This window comes from Lycorma delicatula, chromosome 1, assembly GCF_047948215.1.
Source record: "Lycorma delicatula isolate Av1 chromosome 1, ASM4794821v1, whole genome shotgun sequence".
NCBI lineage: Eukaryota > Metazoa > Arthropoda > Insecta > Hemiptera > Fulgoridae > Lycorma > Lycorma delicatula.
In genome coordinates this window covers 127,544,494-127,562,002 of record NC_134455.1, presented here as the reverse complement: position 1 = coordinate 127,562,002, position 17,509 = coordinate 127,544,494, and the positions used below count along the sequence as shown (strand labels likewise).

The window sequence follows — 17,509 nt, the reverse complement described above, 5'->3', positions numbered from 1 at the left end:
GGCTCGGCGACTCCTCCGCCTCGTCTGTGGAGGATGAGTCTAGACCGGGGGTTTCAGGGATCTCTCTGGCTGGTGGGGTCGTGAATATTATTAATGAATTTAACGCGGCGGCTGAGAAGGTCACAGGGTCGGTTGCATTAGTCTAAGCGATCAACATTAGTCCGGCGCTCATCAAAAGGGCCGCCTACGTTCAGGCCGATGGAGGCCCAACGAGGTTCAGAATAAGAGGATGATAGCTGATCGTGTCGCAAGGGAAATGGGCCAGCGCAGGACAACTGATCCAGAATAACTGATGGCAATGGTAAAAATTGCATGTCAGAGGGAAACTGCGAGTCAGAGAGCCATAGAAAATAGTGTATATTGGTGGACAGAGGAGATCGTCTCGTTAAGAAAATCGGCATGGCGATTAAGGAGAATTATCCAACGAGCCAGACGGGGAAACGTAAACGCAGAGGTTGAGAATGAAGAATACCGAAGGGCCAGAAAGAGACTTGAAGCGGCTATAAAGAAAGCAAAGGCCGATGCTTGGGAAGAACTCATTAATGAGTTAGATGAGAACCCATGGGAGTAAAGCCTACCAGATTGTAACAAAGAAATTTGGTAGGCGACTCCCAAGCCTGTCTAGGAGCCAGACGCTAAGGGCTGTATTGTCCCATTTTTTGGTGGAGGAAACAGAAAGAACGGAGATTCCTTGCATCCATGATTGGCGCTTTACAATAGATGTCGTTAACAGGGCTGCTGCCAGAATCAATAAGAAAAAGAGCACGGGACCTGATGGTGTTCCTGGTGCGGTGATAAGCGATCTAGTTAAAAGGTGCCCTTGGATTGTTCTTGATACCATGAACAGACTGCAAGTTCCCCGGATGCTGGAAGGAGGTCAGATTGGCCCTCCTCTCAAAACCGGGCGCAAAATCAAGTGGGGGCATTGCTTGCAGCCCTATGTATCCAATTAATACCTTAGGCAGGTTTTTCAAGAAAATGGTTGCTGTGAGATTAGGGGAAGAGCTAAATGCTGAAGGTGGGCTATCCCCGAATCAATATGGATTCACTAAGCGGAAGTCCACCGTAGATGCAATAATAGGTGTGATGGACTGGGTGAGAGACAGAGCGGCGAGCACGCGGTAAAGTAGTCGGATACTGCTGATAATTTTACTCGACGTGAAAAACGCATTTTCCAGTGTACTATGGCCAGTTGTTATGAATTCATTGAGGACAGGGGTATCTGCAAATACCTGCTGTCGACATTAAACAGCTATTTTTCAGAACGGAAGTTGACTGCAGACACTGAGGATAAGCCCGTTGAATTTAATATATATGGTGGTGTGCCGCAAGGTTCTGTGGGCCCAATTTTATGGAACACAGTATATGATGGTCTCTTTGAGGACTGAGTTTCCGGCTGACAGTCGCATGGATGCATATGTGGATGACCTGATAATGTTGGTGGCAGGTCATACCGAAAATGAGGTGGATGAAACTGTGCCTTAAGCAGGATAAGTGAGTGGCTGAGAACGAGGAAAATGTCTCTGGCCCGAACAAGACGTCTGTATTTGCTGTAGTGGGCAGGAGAAAACTAAGGGAGTTGGCGGTGACGGTGGATGGCACCAGAATATCAGAATCTAGAAGTGTGGGTAGAAAGGCCTTTCTTTCTTTTTTTTCCTGTTTAGCCTCCGGTAACTACCGTTTAGATAATACTTCAGAGGATGAATGAGGATGATATGTATGAGTGTGAATGAAGTGTAGTCTTGTACATTCTCAGTTCGACCACTCCTGAGATGTGTGGTTAATTGAAACCCAACCACCAAAGAACACCGGTATCCACGATCTAGTATTCAAATCCATGTAAAAATAACTGGCTTTACTAGGACTTGAACGCTGGAACTCTCGACTTCCAAATCAGCTGATTTGGGAAGACGCGTTCACCACTAGACCAACCCGGTGGGTAGAAAGGTCTGGATAATCTCTACCCACGTGAAAGAAATAGCCATTGCACGTGCTATCCAATGTTCATGAGGTTTTGGTGGTCGAGATCACACTTTAACATCTGTGGCGACTTACCAGGCGTTCCTGCAAACTCTACTTTCGGATGCTCTGGAGGTGAAACAGAAGTCGGCGTCAGGGCGGGTGAGACACCATTCCCTGGGTGTGCAGGCTGTGGATCCCGTAGATATAGACTGAATGGTTTCTTGAATGGCACTTAGAAAGGTACCGGGGATTGACCAACTTGACCCGGATATTTCTATCATCTGCTGCCTATCATAAGAGAGCCGCTCGGCAAGCTGTTCTTGGACTGCCTAAGCTGGGGTTGCTTTCCAGCTTGCTGGAAGGTGGCTTTGGTGAGGGTGTTCTTAAAATCAGGAAAGGATCCTAGTGAGATCAGCAGCTATCGACCCATCAGCCTCTTGCCGGTTATCGGTAAGTTGCTGGAAAGGGTAGTTGAGGAACGGCTCTGGGAAAACATCGATATGAACTGTTTTCTAAATCGAGGCCAATATGGCTTCATGAAAGGCCTTGGCACCGAGGATTGCATCTTAAATGCTCTTGCCGAGTTGGAAAGCGCCGAGTGTAAGTATGTTTTGGCAATCTTTATTGACGTAGAGGCAGCATTTCCTTCCTTGTGTTGAAGTTCTGTCCTCTATGAGTTGGAACACCGCAGTGTTCCCGTAGCCCTACAAGCCGTGCTACGTGACTACTTGTCTAACCGCATGGCTCTGTTTAAAGATGCACACCTAGTTGTGGAAAGATCCAGGGGAAGTCTACAGGGTTCCGTTCTCGGTCCGTTGCTGTGGAATCTGGTCTTTAACAGATTTCTGGAACTCACATTCCCAGAAGGGGTCACGACCCTGGCTTTCGCCGATGATTGTCTCCTATTAGTTGGTGGTAATTCACGACGGTAGATAGAAGATCGAGCGCAGTCAACTTTGTCAACCGCAGAGAGCTGGATGGACATGCAAAATTTAAACATTTCTGATGGCATGCTTCTTTGCAGACAAATTATCGAACAGTCGGAACCCCCAAATTAAGTATAAAGGCTATGTAATCAGCTGAGTTATTGTTCACTAACTGCCTCGGTGTTTTTTTTAATGAGAAATTGCTGTTTAGCAACCACATTATGGAAGTAGCGGCGGACGCCGTCTCAGTGATGCACAAACTTAGGAGGATTGCTCGGAAAGACTATGGGTTGTCGGGCCGTCAAATATACATGGTGTACCGAGTGTTTTTGAAAGCAAAACCTCTTACGCGGCGCCCGTTTTGGCGTATAGGTTGGATATAAATAGAGCACTTCTTGAAAATTTAAGGAGTGCCCAGCGCAGAGCCTTGACCACTTGTGTTTTTAAAACAACCTTCTACGAGGTCACCACCGTATTGGGAAAGACTTTCGCAATCGATTTAGTGGTGAAAGTTCGGGCAGCCAGGTTGAAATTGCGAAGAGGTTGGGAGGTCGAGGTATTTGAGATACGGTCTCGAGCCGGGCCAGTCCGGAGCGGAACGGTGATCACAATGCACCGTATCTAAATTTCGTTCAGTTGCTCATCTCCCGCCAGCGGAAGAGGCTGCAGAGCCTCGCGATGGATGGCAGCTGGAATGGCACACCATGACTAAGGGAAAATCCTTGTATAAATTGATTCAGGATCTGAGGGGATGGTCTGCCTCGAGTTCGTTTTTAAGGGCAACGGGTGCCCAGGTGCTAACCAACCATGTTAATTTGAGCCAATATCTGTTTCGGTTTGCCTGGCAGCTGATGAGCCGTTCGTCTGCGGGGAACTCCAGTCAAATGAACACCTGATGTTTGACTGCCCTGTTCTTTGGGGGGGGGGGGGGCAGAGACCGGACCACCCTGGAACTTAGAGATCAAGGGGAAAATTGGCCAATCACATGCTGCGAGTCAATGTGGCAAGAGCCGCATTGTCGGACTGTGTGGGAGTTCCTTGATGCGGTTAGTTTGTTCAACTGACATCAGTAGTTTACCTAAGGGAAATTTACGTCGTTTAAAACAACCTCCTACAAGGCTACTACCGTACTGGGAAAGGCTCTCCCAATCGATTTAGTGGTGAAAGTTCGAGCGGTCATGTGGAAGTTGCGAAGAGGTCGGGAGGCCGAGGCATTTGGGATGCGGTTTCGAGCCGGGCCAGAACCGGAGCAGAACGGTGATCACAATGCACCGGAACAAAATTTCGTACAGTAGCCCATCTCCCGTCTGCGGAATAGGCTATGGAGCCTCGCGATGGAGGCATGGTAGCTTGAATGGCACACCACGACTGAGGGAAAATGCTTGTATAGTTTTATACAGGATCTGGGGGGATGGTATGCCTCGAGTTCGTTTTTAAGGACATCGGGTGCCCAAGTACTCACCAACCATGTAAATCTGAACCAATATCTGTTTCGGTTTCGCCTGGTGGCTGATGAGTTGTGTGTCTGCGGGGAAGTCCAGTCGAACGAGCATATAATGTTCGACTGCCCTGCTCTTGTGGGGGTCAGAGACCGAGCCACCCTGGAACTTAGAGGTCGGGGGAAACTTGGCCGCTCACAAACGGCGAGTCAGTGTGGTGATAGCCGCATTGTCGGCGCGTGTGGGAGTTCCTCGATGAGGTTGCTATGTTCAACCATCATCGGTAATTTTAAGGGTTAATGTAATATAATGTGGTCTCCTATAGCTCTGTTGTGGAAGGCAATTCTTGAAAATATGGCTGGCCATCAGCCAAATCAGCTCCAAGCGCTGTTAAATGGTGGACAGGTACTAGCTGGCATACAGCGACCGAGGCGTGGCAGCCTATATTGCTGCCTTTTAGATATAAATACTTATAGTTTTAATTGTAACAAGGGGTGCGCCTCCCCGATTTTGTTTTATTGTTGACAAGTGAGCGATTGAGACACTTAGGCGGGTGCTGTACGGCACCTTGCTTAATTCGTTCACGCAAGTTAGGTAGCTCATTAGGAGCGATTAGGAACGAGGTCGCTTTACCGTTTTTAGAGGCTCAGTAGCCGTTTTGGCACGGAAAATTTGGTCTATGCTCTAGGGCGACCGAATGGGGTGGTGGTGGGAGAAATGCCAGTTAACCAAATTACCTAAGGGAAAAGACTCCTACCGTACTACTGTGGCAAGCTAACATAGATATATATATGGCTGATCACCAGGTAATTAAGGCTCCAAGTGCTTTAATATGGTACTTGCTTCAGCGACCTAGGCGTGGCAGCCAATTGCTGTCTCAACGAAATGAATTTTAATTTATAGATGTCATATGTATTTTTAGAAGTTGACGGGGTGTGCCTACCCATTTTAATATATGGCAAATGAGCGGTTGGAACCGCTCACTTGTCATACCGCGCTTAGTCTGTTCACGCAGTTAGGTAATCTCTAAGAGCTATTTAGGATACTGGTCGCTAAACTGTTCGGGGCTCAGTAGCCGTTTGTGGCACAGACATTAGGTCGTATGCTTTAGGGCGACCGAATGGGGTGGTGACGGGAGTAATGCCAAGCAAACTAAACGTGAAAGAAGTGTCGGAGCGTGGAGAGAGAATGATATCTGAACTTAATAAGTTATTCTCACCTAGTAGGGACCCACGTGCTAGCCGGAGGCGATTGACGCTATTAGGATAATAGCGTCTATAATATAATTAATAACATAATTAAGGATTTTAAATCTATTATAGTTGCCCTGGCTAGTGTGTACGAAAAGTTAGCTACTAAGCCTATTGAGGTTAGGGAAGTGAAGGAGATTGTTTCCGTTCCCGTTCAAGTTCCACAGCCAGTGCGGTCTCAGCGGAAAAGTTACGTTGAGGTATTGAAAGAGAAAAGGGAGGCTAGTCTGTCCCGAAAACAGCCAGAGGTCGTGTTCGTCAACCTCAAGGAAGGTGTAACTGAGAAAACCAGTAAAGAGACGGTCGTCCTTAGTCAGAAGAGGTTGAACCTGAAAATTCGTGACATACGTGAAACAAAAAAGAGGTTGGCTGTCATCGCTGATGACAAGGAGACTATTAATTTTTGACTCCCTCAAGATCGGTAAAACCGACACGAAAGTCGCTCCAAAAAGAATGAGGCGTTGCAGGATTATTGTTTATGACATCGATCGGCGTTTATCTGAGGAGGAGTTAATGACTCTGGCAGAGAGCAAAATACTCAGATGACTGAAGCAACCTTTAAGGCCGAATGTCGATTATTATTTAAATCGGGTAGGCATGAGGCTGAGCGCTACCATGGTGTGTTTGAAGTTAGTCTTCATGTTTTCAAAAGCTTTGTTTCGGAGGGCAAAAGGTTCATTGACTTCTCTTCGTGCAAGGTAAAGATTATTTAGATGTTAAACAGTGTTTCAAATGATGTCACAATGGACATAGGTAAAGTTTTGTAGATAGTCTGTGGCAGTGTGTTCTCATTGTGGGGATAAGGGATAAAAACAAGATGAAGGTCCCAAGAAGTCGGAGGTTCGACCTGTTCCAGTTGTAAACGTCTTCGCAAGGATTCCAAGCACTTTGTGAATAATAAAGACTGTGGTGGTTATCAGAGGGCTGTCACTATGTACTTGAACTAAGTAGTGTTAAATGGGTAAATTCGGGCAGTTAAACGCACACACTTATGTAATTCAGATTGAGCTCAGTGAGATTGCTCTTCATAGAGGGTTGGATATTGTTTTATTGTAGCATCCATATGTTCTATCTGATGAACTGCCAGGTTTCTCAGTTTGGAAGAGATTCTGTTGTGGCTCTGAAACCATGTCCACTGTTGTGTGCAGAAAATAGATTGTGTCTTTGTTCAACAGCTCTCAAATAATCATGTTACTGTCCGTGTAAATATTCAGAATTTGCATCTATATAGTGCAAGTTCATACTTTCAGTATAGAGAACCTGCTGATCGTCATCTTGATGTCTGCGATAAACTCCTACGATTCTATGGTACCAGTCCAATCTTTATTGGTCCGGATGTGAATGCTAAGTCATTACTGTGCCGTAGCGGTTTCACCGATGATGGCGGTGAATTAATAGAAGGCTTCTTAGTTCAATATGATCTACATGGGTAAATTTATTTAATGTACCTAGTGAGTTGCCCACCTCCGCAGGTATGGTAGATAAGCATCGACTGTTTGGTGGGATGAACATCGATGTCACCATTGGTATATTATTCCTGCCAGAGTTTGTCATTGGAAGGTGGATGATTGCTCGAGCGACCATCGGTTGATTGTTCTAGAGATTGTTAGTGGTTCGAGTGAGCGCTACCGGTGTAATGTCCCGGTTCAGTAGGGTCGTTTCCTGCATAGGCATGCGTGCGGACTGGAGAAAATTTGTTGACTTTCTTTCGGCCAGATTTCGAATTTTGGATTGGGGTCTGGAGTCTCTCGATTTGGAGAACCTGGCAGAGAATTTGTCGGCGGCTTTCTTCGATATCGCCGAGTGATCGATTCCTCGCAGTTCAGTTCGAGAGAGGTCTGTCTCAAGATGGTGTAGGGAATTTTCAGCTTTGAAACAGGCTGTCTGTCGCTTAAGGAGAGCGTCTCAGCGTAAGGGTGATCCTGAGCGGCGGGCAGTCCTTGCAGCTGATAATAGGGATCGTAGGTCACAGTATTTTCATAAGGTTTGTATGACGAAGAGGGATTCCTGGCGTTCCTTTGTGCATGAGCAGGGGAACAAGGATCCCAGGGAATTGTATATAGAGTTTTAGGACGCAAATCTTCTGTCTGCTCTCTCAACCCGGCAAGGTGTAATTTCAGAAACGATTGAAATTTTACACAGATTAATTGACGATTTACTGCCTGATGATGATGAAGCTGGAGAGATTGCATACCATCTGCAGGTGCGGCGTGAGGTCGCTCATTTTCGCGGGGGTACATTGTCTCTGAAGATTACTGAGGCCGAGGTGCGTCAAGCTATCTGTAGCTTAGGTAGGGGCAAGGCCTCGGGCTTCGTTGGTATAATGGTGGAGCTCCTTGTTCGCTCGTTTGGAGTGAGTGTGAGAATTACCTATCGCGTTTTCAAAATTCTTGTTCGGTGGATGCTTTACGGTTTGTTGGAAGGAGGAAATAGTAAAATTATTGTTTAAAGGTAGCGACAAGGATCTCACTGTTAGTTCGTTGTATACGTCCTTGACGCTACTACCAGTTATTGGTAAGGTTTTTGAAAAGGTTCTGTACCTTTGTATAAATGGGAAGTTAACTTCGTGCGGTTTATTGATGGACATTCAGTACGGATTTCGTCCCGAAAAAGCCACTGAGGACACCATACGCTGTGTGATGAGAGTGGTAACAACTAGTGAAACGGAATATGTCCTGGAATCTTCCTGGATACTTCTGGGGTATTTAATAATATGTGGTGGCCGTCGGCCATCTATCAACTGCAAAGGGAATGCACTGTAAATGAATTGCAAAGTTACTTCAGTGATGGGGATGTACTACCTCCGCGAGGGCAGCCATGAGGTAGGCAAGACGCTGTCCGAGGGGTGTCCCCAGAACAGCGTGTTGGGTCCTTTGTTGTAGGTGGTGGAGTTCGATTCTCTTCTGCGGCTGAGGTTTCCCAGCGGGTATCGCATCGTGGCTTACGCTGACGACGGGCTCCTGCTGGTCGAAGGATGCTCGCGGAGGGAGATGGAACTCCGAGCCACTCAGGGTTGCAGGGTACTCGAACTGTGGGGTCATCAACATAAGATGACGTTCAGCCCGGGAATGGGCCACGATGATGCTTCTCAAAGGTTGTTTGACAGTGAGTCGGAAAGTCCATGTTTCGATGGCAAGCCAGCGCATAAAGTATGTTAAGGTTAAAAAGTACCTCGGGGTATTTAGAAGAGAAAATACAATTTAAGAAGCACCTTCTCTACGTCGCAGAGAAGGCCTGTAGTGCCTTCTTTGGTATTCGATGTGTGGTCAATACTGACTGGGGTCTTAACTTTAAGACCATGAGTATCCTGTGTAAGGGCGTCTGCGAGGCAATTGTGCTGTATGCGGCGCCAATCTAGGCGGAAAGGCTAAAATTCAAAAGCTATCGAGGTATATTGTTGAGGGCTCAACGCCTAATATTGTTAACGGAAGCGGGTGACTAGCACGATTTCATGGGAGGCGATCTTGGTGATTGCGGGCGTAAAACCGATAGATTTTCTTGCGTCAGAGATGCAACAGCGTTATGTTGCCAAGAAGTTAAGTGAGTTAAGTTCTGAAAAAAATTCGGGAAATCGAACAACATGGCAATGCTTTGTGGCAGGTCAGATGGGATGAGGCAGAGGGCGGACATTATACGCAAGGTCTCGTTCCAGATTTTGATTAGTTTACAGGGCGCCTCTTGGGTAAACCCGAACAAGGGTCAACGTGACGCAACATCTTTCTGGGCACGGCGCTTTTAACGACAGGCAGCAGAGGTTCGGCCTGGTGGACTCAGGAATGTGTCCGCAATGCGGACAGTTGGATAACGTTCATCATGGTTCATATGAATGCTCCAAGTACGAGGTGGTGCGTATGGAGACTATTTGTCGGTTCGATATTATCGGGTCGGCAGATCTCCGTGTTAATTGGCGAAACCAGGCCGAATGGGTCATAGTAGAGAACTTCATAAATTACTTGGAAAAAAAAATGATTGCTGAGGAGGTGTAAGATGCCGCTTGGGGTTTCCCGCTTTCTGTTTCTGTTTTTGTTGTTGTGTTACGTTTATATTGTTGTTCTCGAATTCTTTGTTATTGCGTGTTGAACTCATCTTCTTTACTTTTCTGGTAGGTAGTAGATTTTAATTTCTTATTTATGTTATTCAGTTTTGTTTGAGTCTTAGTTTAGATGTGTTTTGTTTTCTTTTCTTGAGAGTTCTTAATGATAGTAATACATAGATGCCTTTTGCCAAGGTTTTGAAGATGACCTCCGGTAAAGTTCATAAGGACTAGGTACGGAGGGGGCGGCGTGGTGACCGAAACTGCTACATGGAGGGTTTCCTTCCCTACAGGTCAGGATGTTCATTCTTTACATTGATAAATTTTTATAACTAGTTAAGATTTTGTTTTTGACCATATTTTTTGTTTTTATAAAAAAAATTAGTAAAAACAAAAATATGAAACAGATATTCTTTGTAATAATACAGCTATAATGTTTACTTTTGATGGATTGCGTTTTACAAATGATTACAGTTCTTACATTATGCTCTTAAAATTGTTCAGTAATCAGAATTTTAAGTTGATTTAATGCTAGTTAAATAGATACTTTTCACATAGTGATATGCTTCAAAGAACATATCTTTTTTCTTTTTCTGTTTAGTCTGCGGAACCACCGTAAGGTAGTACTTAGGATGATATGCATGAATGTAAATGAAGTGCAGTCTTTTACAATCTCAGGTTAATCATTCCTGAGATGTGTGGTTAATTGAAATCCAACCACCAAAGAACACCGGTTTCCATGATCTAGGATTCAAAGAACAGATCTAAAAAAAATAGAAATAAAGCAAATCACCGATCGTAAGAAAATTGTAACAACTATTATCATAACAGTTGTTACAACAGATAACAGTTGTAAATACGAGGGTTATTTTTTCAAGGTCCGATCGGTCGCGAAATAAAAACCCGCGCAAAAATCGGATGAACCTTTGCGCATATGTGTTGCGCAGCGTCTCTAGTATGGCCTTCAATCACACCACGTCACTTCGTTCAGTTCTGAACACACAGCTAGCACGCCAAGTGTGAAGTGCATGCGGTAATTCGATTTCTTCAGGCTGAGGGGTGTAATGCAGCTGAAATTTATCGACGAATAAGTAATGTGTACGGTGAAACTTCAATGAGTGACAGCAAAGTGAGAAATGGTGCAGGAACTTTAAAGCAGGACGTACAGATGTTCATGATGTAGGCTGTCAGGGAAGGAAGCGAGTGTCAACCGATAATCTCGTTGAGCGAGTGGATGAGGCAATTCGAGAAAATCGTCGGTTCACAATTTCTGTATTGAGTGATTCGTTTTCTGAAATTTCAAGGTCAGCTCTCTACAGCGTTGTGAGTGAGAGACTTCAGTACCGCAAACTGTGTGCGAGATGGGTTCCCAAGATGCTGTCCGACCGTCACAAAACAATGAAAATGGACGCCTCCCTAACGTTTCTCCAGCGCTACCACAATAAAGGAGAAGATTTTTTGAAAAAAATTGTCACACGGGACAGGGGTCCATTTCGAAACTGAAGAAACAAAAGAACAATCCAAACAGTGGATGCGTTCTCATTTTCCCAGTAAACCAAAAAGGTTCAAGCGAACCTTCTCCAACAGAAAGTGTATGGCTACTGTGTTCTGGGACCGGAATGGAGTTCTCTTGGTGGAATTCATGGAACGTGGCACGATCATCACTGCAGCTTCATACTGCGTGGCTCTTCAACGTCTACGAAGGGCAATTCGGAATAAACGGAGAGGAATGTTGTCATCAGGCATTGCCTTTCTCCATGACAATGCTCGGCCGCACACTGCAGCTGTAACAAAGAAGAACCTGCAGCGTTTTCGTTGGAAAGTGTTTGATCACCCATTATGCAGACCGGACTTGGCTCCATCCGATTTTCATCTCTCTGCTCACATGAAACGCTGGCTAGGAAGACAACATTTTGGCACAGACATCGAGCTGCAGACCAGCGTAGAAACATGGCTGAAAACACAGGCGGCTCCGTTTATGACGAGGGTATTGGAAAGTTGGTACCACGCTACGACAAATGTCTAAATCGGAGTGGCGACTATGTAGAGAAATAGCGTAACTATCTAAGTGCTTGTTAAAAATAAAAATTTTTTTATTTTCACTGTGGTTTTAATTTCGTGACCGATCGGATCTTGAAAAAAATAACCCTCGTATCTTACTGAGAAGACGTTTTTCTTTTAACGTTGACTATTGACAATCAACTGTTATGAACATAATAATTTTAAATATTATTTTCATTTTAATTCCTATTTATAAAAATTTATATGCACAACTATAAAATTCATAATTAATCAGTAATTCCTGATGATAGACGAATAATCCGAAAGCGCTCGGATAGTCAATACTCATAATTGTTGGTAAGTGGATAATCTTTATATAAATTGTGTAATACCAACGGTGCCAGATGTTAAGAAAATTGAACCTAAAATATTATTTTTGTTTGAAATAAAGAAAAACAAATTATTAAATTCCTTTGCTATCTGAGTAGGGGATGAGATAACGGAAGTCAAGTCATTTTATATTTTTTTGAGGTATCTAAAGTTTACTTTCAAAACCCTTTTCATTTATGATAACTGTTCTCATGGTTTTAAATTTATCGTTTGAATCTGAAAGTCGTAATCTGCACAAAAGGATCGAAAATTATTTTTCAGTAAATCTGTAAAAATATTTTCTATGTACAGTGATCGAAACCGTTGTAATTCTAGTCTGTTGGGGGATCAAACTATTTAGACCTGCTAAACCGAACTAATAACTCGTTCGTCACAAGAATTGTCCAGAAAGTTAACATTAAGATCACCACACTCCACGACATTGAATTTATTAGGAATTTTAAAAAGAGTTTCCCGTAGTTTAAAAGAAAGATTTAAAAAGAACCAGATCTATAAATTATCATTAATATTAATTTTAGAAGGGCATTGAATTTCTCAGCATTCGAAATTAATTTCTTTCTCGAATAAACGGTAAATTTCAACTTTTACATTATAAATCTAAGATAAATAAGCTAAAAATTAAATGAGCTTAACAAGTTACATGCATTATTAAATCTACTGTAATAGGTACCATGAGGTTAGTAGAAAAGTTATTAACATAATTATATCACAAAGATGATTTATTTGACACAATTTCTAGATAATAACTTCTTATTCCTGTTATTTTTATTCGACATGAATAACCAGTATAATTTTTTTATTAATAAATTTATTTAATTTCCTTTTATAAATAAATAACATTGCTTAATTATGAATTCAGAGTTAATCAAATTACAGCTACATAAATTAAAAATCTGATGTGGACACCGCATGACTTCCTTGTATGCCTATTAAATTACATACACACTTCTTTTTTTTTTATTTAGTGAAAATTACATAAAATTTGATTTATTAATAACTTTTGATATTTTTTCATTTTTTTTTTTTAATGTTATTGAATTATTTATGGTAAATGTTTTTTACAATTAGAGGTTAATAATTATTCATAAACCAATATATTTAAATAGAAAAAAAAAGTTAAAAAAAGGAGATGAGTCAGATTTGAATCGATGTGTCTTCCTTTTGTAAGATCCAAATATTTCATTAACTAAATTTTTATTTTGGTATAATTCCGGACCAATGAAAAGTACCACTTATGATACATCGTTGAAAAACTTTCAATGAGAGCTTATTACTGCGGTTACGAAAAAGTCGAAAAAGTTTTTTTGGATTTTGGGCTTTTTTGGATAGTTTTGGTCCAGTTGATTGCAATCAAAACCGGAGGTGCACAACAAGATGATAAAACAGTCATAAATCTAAAATTTCAACATCCTACGGCTAATCGTTTTACATTGATTTCATAAGAAAGCTATCTATTGTAATGAGTACCACGAATCGACTTCCGAAAAATTTCAACATATTTTCCTGTTTCACATCTCTTAGACCCAAAAACTACCGTCAGCTTAAAAGTTTATATTTAAATTTATATAATATATATATATATTTAACTTTCTTGTGGACACGATAACTGCCGAAATTCTACACTAATCACTTTCAAATTGTTCCCTAAAAATAACTCAACCCAAAATCTCGATCGAGTTTGTTAACCGCAAAAATCGGACCATGGGGGTGGAAATGGGGTAGCTTTTTCGAAAAAACAAAATATTAATATAACTTTTTTATTAAGTAAAATATCGTATTCGTTTAAAGTTCCTACTATTCTTTGGATAAGGGCCTAAAATATTTAAGTAAAGTTTTTTGATATCACCAACCATTGGCCCAGAGGGTGGAAAAAAATACCTCCCTTAACTTAACTTTTGAATTTAAAAAAAAACATACCTCCCTTAATAGGCATAGTATCGAATCGGTTTAATGTGGCTGTTAGTCCTCTAAACATTACGTAAAACTTTTGTGTGAAACTTTTTTTAAATAACCAACCGTTACGGCAAGGGATGACCAAAACCAAAAAACAAAAAAATAAAAATAAATAAAAAGCAAAATATCGGTATAACTTTCTTATTAAGTAAAATATTGAGTTTGTTTAAAGTTCCTACTATTCTTTGGATGAGGGCCTAAAACTTATCTTAAGCAAGTTTTTTGATATCACCAACTATTGGCCCAGGGGGTGAAAAAATGGAGTTTTGAAGACAAAAAAAATCATAACTCCCTTAATAGGCGCAGTATCGAATCGGTTTAAGGTGGTTAGTCCTCTAAACATTACCTAAAACTCTTGTCTGAAACAAATTTTGATATGACCAATTCTTACGGCAAGGGATAACCAAAGTTTTTCTGGAATTGTTAAGATAGGGCTTGTCGTATACTACACATGTGAAAATGTTTTTACACGCAACCATTGTCGTATTGAGTAAATTTGAAGTTTTTCTAAGGTGGAAATTTTTTTTGTTCCATACTTAGCACCAGTGAAATCTATCTTCGCCTTCTGGCGTACCAAAAGGGATTTTTTGAGTTATGCGAGATACATACGTCACGCCGAATCTAGTCAAAATGGATTCAGGGATGATCAAAATAAATATTTCCGTTGAAATCTGAAAACCGAAATTTTTTGTAATCTGCACTTTAAGAACATGACTGAAGCAGTCTAACTACTTAGACTATAAATTTTCATTTGTTCATAAGGAAGAATTTATATGTTGGCTAATTTTCAAATTCAGCGTTTCTGCAATAAATAGTGTTTTTGTTTAAATTTTAATTTAATAAATTTTCTATTACGTCAGTAATTTACGTCAGTAAATTAACAGTAAAGTGGAAAAAAGTGAAAGAATTTTTTAAACAACACAAAAATAATTTCTAAGCGTAATGCGCATGACATTCTGAAAAGTTTATTCGTTTACGCTACAATGTACCGTACTAAGTAATAACATTTTAAACTGCATTTTTTTTTTTTAATAGAAATTGTGTTTATAGGTTTTATAATTTATAGAAGAAATAGAGCAGGAATAAGTAATCAGATTTCAAGAAAATATAATAAAATTTGACTGATTTAATGATTCGTGTGTTCTTAATTCTTACAAATATTTACGACTAAGTTAACTAAGATTCTACAGCTTGTCCCATAAGTTCCATACATAGAATAGATAGACATAAATAATAATAAATACATAAAAATGGTTTTCATAAAAAATAAATTTTAGTTTTCCTGTGTTTGTACACTTAGAGGGCTATGTAGAATAGAATACTTAAATAAAATTATCTTATACTGATAACTTTTCGTAATAATGTATTTATTACTCACCATTAGATAAAAAAATAGTAGAAGTTGTAGAGATGTAGTTTATATAATTCACGAATGAACATTATTGTAAGTATCACTTAGGCTAATTACACTAATTACAGAATTATTGTTTTTTATCTAAATGATTATTACATATTTTCAGGTCAGATACCAGTTACTACCGTACATAAATGATATGATTTACTTATTACACCCGCACCCGACTGAGATAATACTGCTGTCTTATCAATCAAATAATTCTATTAATATGTAGTGATAAAAAATATGACAACATTGTTAGAATACGTACAGCTTACTGTTTGAATGAAACTACAAAAAAATAATAATGAATAAAACACATAAGTGTTTTTATAATAGTATACACCTGAACTAGGCAAGTGTGCATACCCATAAAGATTTACGTCTATTCTAAACGATACACAAATAATAATTCTAATAATTTGAATAAATCATTAAATGTTTTTATTAGAAATTATAAATCATTAATTTATATTTTGTTTTAATGACTGAATTTTATATCGATTTATGTAAAAATATTTATACTGTGAAACATGTTACAGGCAAGTATTCGATCTAATAGTACAGTTGTGTAAAGTTTGTTTAATGAAATGAAGTCTGTTAGGTGTTTTTTTTTCCATATCGTAATATCGTCATATCGTAATATCTGTTCTATTTTATTTTTCAGCATTCATATAGCTTTCTGTATTAACGGGTATAATATTTAGATACTCGTAATCGTATCACTTAAGATTACACTCATCTAAATCACTAATTCGGTGTTCTTTGGTGGTTGGGTTTAACCCAACCGCCAAAGAACACCGGTATCCATATAAAAGTTTCAAATCCATATAAAAGTAACCAAAAAGTAAAGTAACCTTTACTAGGATTTGAACCTTAGAACTCTCGACTTCGAAATCAATTGATTTGCGAAGACGCGTTCACCACTAGACAAACCCGGTTGGTTAAGTTAGTAAAATTAGCTTGATCCAAGTATACTACTGTTTTGAAATTATTTTGAACAATATCACGAGTATATCTTTATATTCAAAATATTCAGTAATATAATCATTCTACGGCAAAATTCATCCAAAATTCTTTTTAATTACATACTGTTGCATTCATTTTAATATTACATCATTTAAATCACTTATTGTATTTTAATAAAAACACGACTTTTGTTATAAAATTATTTTGAATATGATGATGTTAAGGATAGAAAAAGACAGAAATGACAATCAAACACTTGAAAACTATGAACGCTTGGATAACATAGTTATGGATTCTTATTCTAATAAGGATAATAAAAAAACAAATATTATTTTTCACTATTAATGATGTTTCTATTACCATTTTATATTAATATTTTTCCTTTTATTTATTTTTTTAATTTAGCAATGAACGAGTTCGGACGACGATCGTCGTCCAACTCGTTTCTAAATTTAATTTGTTACTTCTTGTTGTTCAGTGTTAAACAGTTTTTCGTTTCGATCGAATATTTTTTATGAATTTTTTTTAGCGAAGTTAACTTTTTAAGTAATTTAAGTTAGTAAATCTTTTTTCCTGTTTAACCTCCGGGAATCATCGTCAGGTATTACTTCAGATGATGAATGAGGATTATATGTATGAGTGCAAGTGAAGTGCAGTCTTGTACATTCTCAGGTCGACCATTTCTGAGATTTGTGATTAATTGAAACCCAACCACCAAAGAACACCGGTATCCACAATATAGTATTCAAATCCGTATAAAAGTAACTGTTTTTACTAGGATTTGAACGTTGGAACTCTCGACTTCGAAATCAGGTGATTTGCGAAGACGCGTTCATCACTAGACCAACCCGGTGGGTTAAGTTAGTAAAATTAGGTTGCTCCAAGTACACTACAGTTTTGAAATTATTTTGTACAATATCACGAGTATATATTTGTATTCTAAATATTCAGTAATATCATCATTCTACAGCAAAATTCATTTAAAGTTCTTTTTTACTACATAATGTTGTCATAATAAAAATGTAACACTCTAAAAAAGGAGCAGCAAATTGACATTATTTGCGAAAATCAAGAAGTTCGTTAGAACTTTGCCGGTAAGAGTCCGCAGAACTGGACGGCACAGCGAAGTCAACGAACTACGTTTACAGTTCCAAACATGACGTAACCAAAAAGTGAAATGAAAAGGGGGA

The 17,509-nt window shown here is 39.8% G+C and overlaps 1 long non-coding RNA gene across 1 annotated transcript in view; it reads right to left on the bottom strand.

Moving 5' to 3' along the window:
- The window catches only part of LOC142322074 (uncharacterized), a 42,424-nt gene extending 26,566 nt beyond the window's left edge, over positions 1 to 15,858 (bottom strand). The window contains exon 1 of the long non-coding RNA XR_012755769.1: positions 15,333 to 15,858. This is a non-coding gene — a long non-coding RNA (uncharacterized LOC142322074). The remainder of the gene's footprint in view (positions 1 to 15,332) is intronic.
- Positions 15,859 to 17,509: the final 1,651 nt, after the last annotated feature.